General features: G+C 46.3%; 1 protein-coding gene across 3 annotated transcripts in view; it reads left to right on the top strand.

Moving 5' to 3' along the window:
* Positions 1-13,192, top strand: part of MAP2K4 (mitogen-activated protein kinase kinase 4) — a 118,784-nt gene that overhangs the window by 52,018 nt on the left and 53,574 nt on the right. The window lies entirely within an intron of this gene.

The raw sequence follows: 13,192 nt of genomic DNA, 5'->3' as shown, positions 1-13,192 counted from the left end.
TTTTTTGCTGTATCTTGGGGTATGGGGGAGATAAGGGAAGGGGGCCACTCCCACCAGTCTAACATCAGCATTTGGGGATGGAAGACTGCCACCTGATGTCATCCCAGGGTCCCCGATGTGGAGCGTGTTTCAAGGGTACTGCGTAAGTGGTTTCAGTAGTTCTGAGATGCTGTTGATTTCATTGCTCCAAGGTTCAAGAAATCCTTCCGAAGTCTGTTAGCTGACATAGTCCACCCTCGTTTCCACTTGCTCAAGTACTTGCTGTCAAAGTTTGGCCAGGAGAGTTGTCCAATTTGTTTAGCCCTCAATGTGCTAGAAGTCCTCTGCAGGCCTCAGTGATCTGTCATGTCCCCCTTGAGCATCTGGGCATGCCTTCTACTACATAGGCCTAGTTCTGATATATGCATTCCACAGTCAGACCAGGATCCTGTGATTTTACTTGTGGTTGGAGTTTTGCATCCAGTTTGGGTTGGTCCAGTTAGGGGAGTTTCTAGAGGTGACCCCAGATCTGACTCCTGTGTGTGCCAGCCAGTGTGGATTCGGCTCAGTCTGTCATCCACATCAGCCTGTACACACACTGTTAGTTACAGTCACCTGGTCATTTTGTCCCCAGCAACAACTGGGGACAGGGTTTATGCAAGCTGACAGGTGCCCCAGATCTGAGCCACATATATACCGGCAGGTACTGTAACCTGGCCTGGTCTGGGCTGTTCTTAGTTCTTGCACTCAGCTGGAGGGACTGCATCCTGACAGAAGAGTTCCCTAAGCTTCTCTGTTAGGTATCCTCCCTGTGGCAGATCTTGCACACACCACTGGATTCTTGTCCTGACTTGGTCCAGCTCCAGTCCTGGCAGGTACACCAACCTTACCTGACTGGCCCACACTGATTCCAGCTCTCGCTGTTGGGTGCTACAGCCCAGCCACACCTGGTCCACCCCCAAACCCAACTATTGCATGGTTCAGCAGTGCCAAGACCAGCCCAGCCCAGCCCATCCTATACCCACTCTGGCTCTTGTGAGCATCATTGGGTGCTAGAGCCTAGCTCAACCTGATATACCCCTAACCCAGTCCACACCCACGCCAAGGGATGCTGCATCCATGTCCAGACCAATTTGCCATGCCCATTCTGACTCTCATGCTTCACCACTGGGAACATAGCCCAACTGAGACTTCTTCTTATCTCCCAACCAGGCCCACTCTCAACCACAGATCTTGCACATGCGAATGTTTGCTCCAATCCATCCTGGCGTAACTCATCCCTTGAGTTGGCCTTTGCCATCAGATGCTACAGCCTGTCCTGGCATTGTCTGCTCCCAGTCCCAACCTTTGCTGGTGGGTGCTGTAGACTAGCCCTGCCTAGCCTGCCCCCATCCCTGGCTTTCATGAAAACCAGTAGATGTTATAGCCTAGCATAGCCTAGCCTGGCATAGCCTACACCCTGTCCTGGCTCCTGCACATGCTGGTGTGCTATGGTTTGGCCTGGCCCTGACTATTCTACCCCATCGCGGCAACCCACTGAAACATGGAGTACCCTTGCCCAGCCTGACCAGTACCCAGCCCTGATTCACATGCTCACCAGTGGGAGCTGTGGTCCATCAGGGAAGTTTCCCAATTTCCTCCACCAGGTCCACTCCCAGACCCAGCTCTCATGCATGTCAGTGGATGTCAGTGGACCTGGCTTTATCTGCTCCCAACAGTCTCGGCCTTTGTGTGTGCTGGTGAATGTTGCGGCCTGGCCTGCTTCACACCTAGTTCTTAGCTGCCCCTGTGGGTTCTGCAGTCTGAACCAGCCCAGCATGTTCGCAACCTCAGTACCCATGAGTGGTTTGAGTTCCATGGTCATTACCTAATTCACTCCATCACCACCCTCATCTCTTGAGCAAACCAGTGAATATTGCAGTCTGCAGGGGTAAGCTCACATGTTGACAGAATTTGCCCCCATTCCTGGTTCTCTCTTGTCCTGGTTAGTGTCATGGCCCAGCCTAAAGTGACCCATGCCCTGTTTTGACACTCACTAGCAGGTACTATCATCAAGCCCTGCCAGATAGGCCCCCAGCCCTAGCTTTCATGTGTGCTGGTGGGTGGTGGTCGGCAGTGGTTGATGCTAATTAGCCCAGCTGAGGTCTCCCACATGGGTCAGTGTTTTGATTTTATCCAGAAGGGTCCTCCAGATTCTCTCTTCAAAACCATTTGGTCTCAGCCCCCTTGTTTTCCTGCAAGTGCAGTGACCTTGTTGGTGGAAATCTCCCAGAAATCACCTCTCAACTGCAATGTATTCCCTCAACAATCTCCCTTCCCTCACATCCCAAACCCCTTTCCCTGGGCACTTCACAGCCCCAGGCCCATGTGCGTATAGTTCCCACAGTGTGGACTTCAGCAGGTTGTTGTGCTGCCCTGGAGCCCTGCGCCCCATCACCCCCCAACAAGATCCAAGTGCATGCCTGATTGCCTAGACGCAGTGCTCTGGCACGTGTGCCAGCCTAGGACCCTACTCTTCCAGTCTACCAGCACACTAATCTAGGGCTCTCCGCTCCCCATCTCCAGTTAAGCACATGTGAAAATCCCCAGGCTCATTCTACCTGCCTGAGCAGGATCCCTCAGGGCCCTGCATGTCTCCACTGGCGCCATCCCTCAGGCCTCCTGCAAGCCAGCACCCCCAAACCAACAGGAAACTGCCCCTGCAGGTAGAAGCCAGGCACTCGTACCAGCTTTAACTAGTTCTTTACTGATAGTTAATTTACATTTTTAAAAAGTTATTTATGTATTTGAGTTAGAGAGCGGATGAGTGCTGCCCCCTATGGTTCATTCAACCAAATGTCTAGGATAATCTGTGCTTGGTGTGGGTCACGGTGCAGAGTTGGAAACTCAACAGGAAGCTGGAGTTAGGAGCTAGTGCTGGGTATTGAACCCTGGATGTGGCCTTCTTGACTTCTATGCTCAATGTTTGCCGATAGAGTTTTTTTTTTTTACAGATTTATTTACTTATTATTTGGAAAGGTAGATTTTATAGAGAAGAGACAGAAAGATCTTCCATCCACTGATTCATTTTCTAAATCGCCACACTGGCTGGAGCTGAGCTGATCACAAGGAGGCCAGGAGCCTCTTTCTGGGTCTCTGATGTGGGTGCAGGGTCTCAAGACTTTGGGCCATCCTCCACTACTTTCTCAGACCATAAGCAGGATTGGAAGTGGAGGTGAACCAGTGCCCAAATAGGATTAGGCCATTGAGCCATCATGCTGGCTCAAGATTTTTTTTTTTTAATTAGAAAATGTGTTTTTAAGAATAGCTTTATGCTAATGAAGTATGTTTTTAAATTTATTTATTTCTATTTGAGAGTGAGAGGAAGGACAGAGATCTTATGCTTGCTAGTTTACTGCTCAGATTGCTACAGCAGCCAGGCCTGGGCCAAGCTTATACCAAGGAACCAGGAACTTCATCTGTGTCTCCAGTGTGCGTGGCAGTGACCTCAGCAACTGAGTTATTATCTGCTGCCTCCAGGTACACATGAGCAGGAAGCAGAACCAGGACTCGAACCCAGGCCCTCGGATACCATGTGGCATTCCACGTGGCGTCTTCACTGCCTGGCTAAGTACCTTTTCCTCAAAATTTAAGTTAAAAAAACTTAATCTTGGATATGTCAGTCATTTTTTTAAAAAGATTTATTTTTATTGGAAAGTAAGATATACAAAGAGGAGGAGAGACAGAGAGGAAGATCTTCCATCTGTTGGTTCACTCCCCAAGGTCACAACGGCTGGAGCTGAGCCGATCTGAAGCCAGGATCCAGGAACTTCTTCTAGGTCTCCCACTTGGGTGCAGGGTCCCAAAGCTTTGGGCCATCCTCGACTGCTTTCCCAGGCCACAAGCAGGGAGCTGGATGGGAAGCTGGGCTGCCGGGATTAGAACTGGTGCCCATATGGGATCCCGGGCATGCAAGGTGAGGACTTTAGCCACTAGGCCACTGCGCTGGGCCCAGTCATTTTGTTTTTAAAGTTTTATTTATTTTAAATGCAGAATTGGAATGGGGGGCGGGGATACAGGGAGAGAGAGAGAGAGAAAAGAAAGAAAAGAAAAAAGAAAAGAATTCTGCCATCCATTGGTTCATCCATCAAATGGTGACAACAGCTAGGAACAGAACTCCATCCAGGGGTCCCACATGGATGACAAGAGGCCCAAGCACTTGGGCCATCCTCTGATGCTTTTCCAGCGCATTAACAGGGAGCTGGATTGGAAGTGGAATAGCCAGGACATGAACCAGAGCCCACATGAGATGCCTGCCTCATAGCCTGTGGCTTAACCTGCACGATGCTGGCTGCTTAGATGAATCACTTCCCAGCTGTCTTCCTGTCTTAGGGAGAGCCTGTGAGTACCCTTCTCTTCTCCACATTGGCACTATGGACAGTTTGAACTAGACACTTTGTTGTGTATGTTGTAGAATGTGTAGCAGCAGGCCTGGACTCTGCCTACCAGATGCCAGCAGCACCTGTTTTCCGCAGTTGGAATAACCAGGATGTATCCAGATGTGGGTTGTAGGACTGCCCCTTGTTGAGGAGGACTGTGGGCACACAGAGGGCTGCAGGTGACAGAGTCGGTCCGTTTCATGTTTCTAAGGAGCTACAAAGTCACATGCGACAAGAGGGATATCCTTCCTTCCTTGGAATTTGAATGGGAGAATTCTGAAAATGCATTTCGGGATATCTGTTAGAGTCCAAGAAGAGCTGAAGGTCTTTGGGAGGGAGGCAACTGATAAGTTGAGGCGTGCATCGAGCAAAGGTTTGCTGAATGCCTACTATCTCCTGGTTGCCGTGGAATGGGTGTAGTTTTTTGAAAAAAGAAAAAAAAAAAAGAAAAGATGTGATTACCATGAAGCTTTGTATTTAGAGGAAGACAAGAACATTGAGGGAAAATGTAATTGTAAATAGTGTACATGTTATTGAAGCAAAAGAACTTGGCCTGTGAGAATAAATATTTTAAAAAGTGGGGGGTTAATCTAGAATAGGAATGGAGAAGAGGTCACCTAAGGCTGAGTGAGTTTTAGGAAGAACAAATGACTAATGCAGTGGAGGCAGAAGTGCGTAAACTACATTACAAAGGCAGGAAGGAGTCAGCCTTTCTGTTTTTTTTTTAGGTTTATTTATTTTTATTGGAAAGTCAGATATACAAAGAGGAGCAGAGACAGCGAGGAAGATCTTCCACCTGCTCATCTACTCCCCAAGTGACTGCAATGGCCAGAGCTGAGTCGATTCGAAGCCAGGAGCCTCTTCCAGGTCTCCCACGTGGGTGCAGGGTCCCAAGGTCTTGGGCCGTCCTCGACTGCTTTCCAGACCACAGCAGGGAGCTGGATGGGAAGCAGGGCCACTAGGATTCAAACCAGCACCCGTATGGGATCATGGCACATTCAAGGCGAGGACTTTAGCCACTAGGGCACTGCACCAGGCCCAGTTTTTCCATGTTTTTTAAAAAAACATATAACTGACTGGAAAGGCAGAGAGAGAAAGAGAGAGAGAGAGAGAGAGAGAGAGATGAACAGAGCCTGTGTACTAGCAGGGCCCAATCAGGCCAAAACCAGGATCTATTCTGGGTTTTCCAGGTGGGCCGTAGAGGCCCAGCTACTTGAACCGTCACCTCGTATGTCCTGGGTGCATGTTACTAGCAGGAAGCTAGAGATGAGAGTAGAGCTGGGATTCAAATCTAGGAATTCTGACACGGGATGGGGGGGTCCCAACTGGTGTCTTTACTTCTAAGCCAAATGCCTGCCCCAGATGGAGTTTTTAATGGAATGGAATGAATTTGTTTGAGTGGAGAACGAGTGAATAAAAAAGTACAAAGGGATTTAAGAGAAGGGTAGAAAAATAGTTAAATCTGAAAGAAATGAGCCATTTACTGTAGTGCTTTATCAAGAGTTGGTAAGATGGACCAGGCGCCATGGCTCAATTCGCTACTCCTCCACCTCCAAGTGCTGGGATCCCAGATCAATGCCAATTTGTGTCCCAGCTGCTCTGCTTCCCATCCAGCTCCCTGCTTGTGGTCTGGAAAAGCAGCGGATCCTGGTCCAAAGCCTTGGGACCCTGCACCCATGTGGGAGACCCAGAAGATGCTCCTGGCTTCATATTGACTCAGCTCCCACCATTGTGGCCATTTGGGGCGTGAACCGGTGGATAGAAGATCTTTCTCTGTGTCCCTTCTTCTCGTCATAAATCTACCACTCTAATAAAAACAAAAGTTGGAAAGATACCCAAAGTACAGTAAGATGGTTATAAGCAGGTGAGTGGTACTATCTTACTACGTTCTGAAGTGGTGCTGGCTACTCTGTGGAAGTATGTTTGGGAAGATGCAAAAATGGAATTTGGGAAACTATGAAGACTAAACTGCTGTAGTTGCACATGGTAGGTCGTGATGATATTAGACTGATATCAGTGGAAGTAGAGATGAGCAGCCTCTCCCGAGATTCTTGGATGTAGCATTTAGCAGATACCAGCACTAAGAGGCCAAGAGTGTTGATAGAGATTGCTAGAACCATGGCTTGAACACATGGGTTCAGTCTCCATTTCTGAGATGAGGACCACTGAATGTTGTGGTGCTTCTGTGGAAGGGGCAAGGTCTAGATAGAAGAAGGCAGGAATTTAATGTTAGATTTGTCAAGTCTGAGTCTCAGTCTGGGAAATATTCTGTTGAAGATATGAAATATATATATATATGAGTGTGCACATCCTCGGTGTTAAAAATAGAAGGTGTGGAGTGTGGATTTAAGATGCTGAAGTTGCCCAAGAAGAGAATAGGAGACTATTTTGATGAGGAAATTGGATGCAGGACTGAGCATAAGGAAATCTAACACTTAGAGTTTGGATAAAAGAGGAGGGACAGACGAAGAGTGTACAAAAGGTGCCGAAAAGCTCAGCAGCAAAGCAGTAGTGTCTGTTGTAGAAGTCTAGAGCTGCTTCGAGGAGCCTGTAGGGGGAGGAATCATGGTGAGGCTGTGCCCATGGCTGAGAGTACTGCTAAGTACTACTGATACCACTTAGTTGAGAAAAAGTCCTCCCACCTCCCCTGAAGATTTATTTGAAAGAGTTCTAGAGAGAGAGGGAGAGATTGTCCATCCGCTGGTTCAGTCCCCAGATGGTCACCATGGCCAGGGCTGGTGCAGGCCAGAACCAGTAGTTTCAGCCAGCTCTCCCACACAGGCTGATCTGCTGCTTTTACTAGGCTGTGAGCAAGGAGTGGGGTCAGAAATGGAGCAGTGGGGACATGAACTGGACCTATCCACCATGCCACAGCGTGAGCCACTCCGGAGCCATTTTCAACTTCTTTGATTTCTTACATACTCAGCACACTTAGGCCTGCTCAGAGGAAGGATCTGAAGGACGTACGTAACCTGTTGGTTTGGGGCAGCTTCTCTCCACCTTTTCTTTAGGGCCCACGGTGCAGGACTGCCTTTCAGATGGGAAGCTTTGCGCACAGCTGAGCCAGGGCACAGGCAGTTAGCAGCAGCCAGGCACAGAGTTGAATGTTGTCTTGTTTTCCTTACTCTAGCTCTTTTCCCTGGCGGTAAAACAGTGCTTTCTGCTTCTTAAGTTAATTCTGCTTCAAAATACTACAGATTAATCTTATTTGCCTAGTACCTTCTGTTCACTGAATATGGATATCAAAATATAGACATTTTTATTTTCAATATTTGAACAGTTATTCTGGATATCCTTGTTTTTTTTTCTTCCAATTTTTTTTCCCTTTTACCTCATCTTCAATCTAAGCAAAGATACTCATTTTGTTAGTAGTGCCAGGAAGCAGGCAGGTTTCCATGGTAACTGACAGAGCGAGTTTACTGTGGAAATTTCCGGAATTAAGAGAGCTGCATTGCAGAAGGCAGCATAAAGCAGTATTCATCGGGAGGTGCTAGCGGTGTGGACACAGAACAGTGGCAGTGACGTGCGGGGTAGGTGTTCCATCTCTGTTCCTGTCCGGAAAGATGAGGGGTTGTATGTATTTATGCGTGGAAAGGATAGAGTCATACAGTTGGAGGCGTTTTAGTAGATGCTGGCTTGGTAAAAGATGGGGTACTCGGAGGAAAAGAGGGGAGAATTGATCTAGGAAGAAAAGAGAAGTTTAAAAGCATGGGGGTGGGTGGTGGCGAGTGAAGATAATTGAGTTAGAAGAAAGTAATAAGAGGAGAAGACACCACAAGCAAATTGGATAATTCAGGTTCTTAGGAGACTGGTGCTTGTAGATAGAAGAAGATACTTTTTCGAGGAGACATTGATGAACTTGAAAAATCAGGTGCTCTTATCGAGACTGAAGGGAGCTATTAGGGCAGTTAGTGTTACTTGCTTGAAGAGATGTGGATGTAGGTGGTACTCAAGGTCTTAAGGTGTCAGCCAAGGAGGTTTGCTGTCTTTCTGACATGCTTGACTAATCCCTGAGAGAATATGGGTGAGGGTATCATACCCTTGATGCTAATCCTGTTGGTCTATAGGGTATTTTTAAGAAATGTGTCTTGAGATTAAGTTTTAGATATAAAACTCTGGGACTTGGGTGTTAATTGCGATTTCATGTAGAATAGCTTAAAGAACATAGTTGCACGTTTCAAAGAGAGAAATAAGTGGGTAATCGGATTGTGTAAGTCATACAGTTTACAAGGTATTTAGATAACCTCAATGTAATGTATTCACCAAACCCGTAGCTCACCAGCCAGATCTGGTCTGTTTGCTTGTTTTTATAAGTAAAGTTTTATTGTAACGCAGCTCCACCCATCTGGTGACATCATTAGCAGTGTTGGCTGTCAAAGCCTAAAATGTTTACTCTCTTCTTCTTTACAGAAAAAGTCCGTGACTCGTGATTTAGGTGTTAATGTCGGATTCCTCAGGCTGCTGTCAGAAACTACCCGATTTTGGTAGTTTAAAGAAGTGGAAATGTGTTTTTTCCACCAGTTCTTGGGGCCAGAAATGTGTAACGAAGGTGTTGACAGTGCCGTGCCTCGCTGGAAGGTTCTGGAACAGGATCCCCTCTTTCCCTTTTGTAGCTTCTGGTCGTTTCTGGCTTGCTTGTGGCAGTATGACCCTACCAACCTCCGTCTGTGCCTTCCTTTGCCCCCTCCCCGTCTGTGTGTGCTGCCTTTCTTCCTGTTGTCTGCCAAGAAGACCTGTCGTACGTAGGGCCTGCACTAACCCAGGACTGTCTCTTGTTGAGACCTTGAACTGCACCTGTAAAGGTAAGGTTCTGTGGGCACTTTTTAATTTAATTTTATTTTTTTCCCCTAGAGCAGAGATGATAATTGAACTCACTCTAAATGGTTTGGAAGAACTGGGCTTTGGCTTCCTGAAGCAGCATTCTGTGTCAGCATGGCCATTTGCTAGGTCCTGACAAGTTTTCTTTGGAAACACAGGAGGAATATACCCTGCAGAGAATCTGTCCATCTGCTGAAGAAAATAGTATATTTGCTCTTCAAGGACCTGGAATTATAGAGATAGTTAAAACTGCAGAAGGCAGTCTCCATGTTTAAAAAAAAATGCAGTAAAGTGCAAATAGTGCTAGAATGTTCCCAACAGAAGCAAGTGCTAAAATATTCACAGGAGCCTTGATGAAGACCAGTGCCCAACACTGGATGTCTTTTTCTTCTCCCTTTGCGTCATCTTCTCAGCTCCCACTCTCCCAACAAAGAATCAAAATGTACCTGTAATTTTAATGAAAACCAGTTGACACCAAACTAAGAATCAGGGTTCTGGGGATGAGAGATCACTGGGGAAGGGGATATACAGTCCAAGGAAATAGTGAGTACAGAATCTATCCTTGCATTCCCTGGAAATAACTATTTAACATATGTGGCTATATTGTGAAAAGTTTAAAAAGTGATTCATGTGCATGGTGAAGAATCAAATACTGGGCCCGGCATGGTAGTCTAGCGGCTAAAGTCCTCGCCTTGCATGCACTGGGATCCCATATGGGCGCCGGTTCTAATCCTGGCTGCCCTGCTTCCCATCCAGCTCCCTGCTTGTGGCCTGGGAAAGCAGTCAAGGACGGCCCAAAGCCTTGGGACCCTGCACCCGAGTGGGAGACCCGGAAGAGGCTCCTGGCTCCTGTCAGCTCAGCTCCGGCCATTGCGGCCACTTGAAAAGTGAATCAGTGGATGGAAGGTCTTCCTGTCTGCATATCTGACTTTCCAGTAAAAATAAATAAATCTTTGAAAAAAAAAGAATCAAATATTAGGAAAGGGATCCGTCACTCTGCAGATCAAGTCCTTGTGCCAGACATTTGATTTCATTCTTTTTAAAAATATTGTCCATGTCTGTTTTAACATATTCTACTCATTCTTAGGATTCTTGTATGGTTTGATTTCTTATCAGTGTTTAGTTTCTGTCACTTCTTAGTTCCTGTCACTTGCTGTGTCTCTTCATTGTAGGACATGTTTTCCTACGTCTTTGCATGCTTTATGCACACCAGCCAATTGCTGTGCTAGATGTTTCCTTCTTTCCTTCCTTGCTTCCTTCTTTCCTTCCTTCCTTCCTTCCTTCCTTCCTTCCTTCTTTCCGTCCTTCCCTTCCTCCCTTTCTTTCTCTTTTTTCTTTCTCTCTCTCCCTCCCTCCTCCCTTCCTTCCTTTCATTTGTTCATGCATGCATCCAAAATTTACTTGTTTCATTGAAAGCGTGTTACTGAGAGAGAAGAAGAAAGAGAGATCTTTCATCTACTGTTTACCTCCCAAATAGCCATATTGGCCAGAGCTGGGTGGTTCAAAGCTGGGAGCTAGGAGCTTCCTCTAGGTCTCCCACATGGGTACAGGAGCCCAAGACCCTGGGCCATCCGCTGCTGCTTTCCAAGCCATCAGCAGGGAGCTGGAGGACTAAGGTGCTATGCCAGCACACCAGCCCTAAGATGTTTTGTATTATAAATATTTTTACATTTTGTTCTTTAAGGTATTTGGTGATAATTTGATCTTTTTAGGTCTTGTTTTTTCAGTTTTGCTGAATGAAACTGGTCTAGAGCTAGTTTTGTCTTACTAGTAGGGCAGAACCATAGTGGACAGGAAAAGGAACTGCCTTAAATGAGCCAGGGTGTTCCTGGCTCATCGTTTTAGGGGATTCCTTTCTCAGGCTTGCATAAGTCCCTTGGAGGCTTGCACACTGAAGGGCCCTACATGTAAGGTGGGGCTATCTTTCTGCATGACTTTCTCTTATCTGGTACTCTTCCTTGCTCCCTGGAGGAACCCATATCTATGTCCTCCATCGAAGGATGATGTCAGGATCCCCCCAGATTGCCTGCATTATAGCCTGTGCCCTCTCCAGGCACCAAGCTGGGACCTTCAGAGGGTACCCCGTGCATTTCCTGTCTCATCCCTCATAGCCCGTTGTCGTTTGTTGCCCAGTGCTGAGTGTCTTCAAGGTGGTCTCATGTTGTTTGTGGTTTTGAAGTTGTCTCAGGTGTGAGGGTAAGTCTGTTTCCTGATGCTCCAGCACGGGACGAGCAGAGGTGCCCTGTGGACACTGACCGTACAATGGGAGCAGAAACAGTGGAGCAAGAGAACATCATGCCAACCTGGAGAGTGAGCACCTCTAATATGAAGTCATTTCCTGGTCATCAAAATAGTTTTCCTTTCTTTTTTTTTTTTTTTTTTTGTTAACAGTAATGAGGGCGTTCATAATTAAGTGAATGAAATCATGACATTTGTAAATGGAATTTGGGAAACCTCAAGGAGAGGTCAGATTCAGATGAATGGGCAACAGGATTTTAAGGAAAAGAAACAGCTGGAAACCTGAAAGCGTGTACCGTGCCCTCCCTTGCCTCTCTCCAGCCGTGTTTACAGAGACATGATTTTATTTCTCTCTATAGTCACAGGCCTCAAGTGTGAAGTAGGAAGACCACAGGAGCATGTTCCCAGTGGCCTATAAGCATGGGCTGAAAGTGACAGTCCTGTATCAGAGTGAGCCTTTCATTCTTACACTTTTTTGTGTGTATTAACTGCCATGTAACAGAAGATATGTGATATTTGTCTCTTTGAAGCTGGCTTGTTGTGCTAATAAGCCTTATGGATCCAGCTGCATCCATGTTGTTGCAAAAGATAGGATTTCATTCTTTTTTAATGGTTGAATAATATTCCATACTGTATATATATCACACTTTCTCCTCTTTTGTCTTTCACTCCTCCCCTTCCCTCCCCTCCCTTCCCCTCTCCTCTCCTTTCCTTCCTTTTCTTACAGATTTATTTATTTTTATTGGAAAGGCAGATCAGATTTATAGAGAAAAGGAGAGACAGAAAGATCTTCTATGTGGTTCACTCCCCAAATGGCCGGAGTGGTTGGAGCAGAGCCAATCTGAACCCAGGAGCCAGGAGCTTCTTCTGGGTTTCCCATGCAGGTTTAGGGTCTTGAGGCTTTTGGCCATCCTCTACTGCTTTCCTAGACCACAGGAAGGGGGTGAATGGGGAGCGGATGAGCTGGGATATGAACTGGCACTCATACGGGATACCGGTGTTTGCAAGGTGAGGATTTAGCCATTTAGCCATCATACTGGCTAAATTGCACATGAGCCCACCACATTTTCTTTATTCAGATATTAGTTTATGTATATCTTGGTTGATTTCCATGTCTTAGCTGTTGTGAACTGAAATGTTTTAAACACAGGGGTATACATAAATTCTCTCGATGCTGGTTTGACTTTTGTTTGGGTGCATTTTCAGGAGTGAGATGGCTGGATATTCAGAAAGGTCTTTAATGGAAACATGGAGACTCAAAAATTAGTTTTTGGATTTTCATATAAGTTAATCTAAATGTTTTTAAAATGGAATTTTCTATACATTCAATTGTACTTGAATAAGATCTGCATTATAATAGATTCAAGCCCTATTCTGAGTATTCTAGCTGTAACCTAGCAAGTTTTGCAGAAGTTAACATTTATGAATGTACATGTTTAACACCCTTGATTGTCAGTACCATCTATGTTACTTGCTTTCTCTCTCTCTCTTCCTCCTGCTCTCCCTTTCTCTCTCTCTGTGTGTTCTCTGGAGTGTGGAACTGCTCAGTGTCTGGGAACCAGAAATGATTCATTTAGATTTGGGATGTATTAGCGCTGTAAGGAATCCAGGGCAGTAAGTCGAGTGAAGGGTTTTGTTCGAGGAAGCACTTTGGCCCTGTCGTCTGGAAATGCCCTGTGGATCTGAAGGCTTTTGGCATTCTTGGCTGCCAGCCAAGTGCACTTCCCCATCCTTACCAT

This window comes from Ochotona princeps, chromosome 17 (genome assembly GCF_030435755.1).
Source record: "Ochotona princeps isolate mOchPri1 chromosome 17, mOchPri1.hap1, whole genome shotgun sequence".
Classification (NCBI taxonomy): Eukaryota; Metazoa; Chordata; class Mammalia; order Lagomorpha; family Ochotonidae; genus Ochotona; species Ochotona princeps.
The sequence above is the reverse complement of the archived record's forward strand: the minus strand, read 5'-3'. Positions and strand labels throughout refer to the sequence as shown.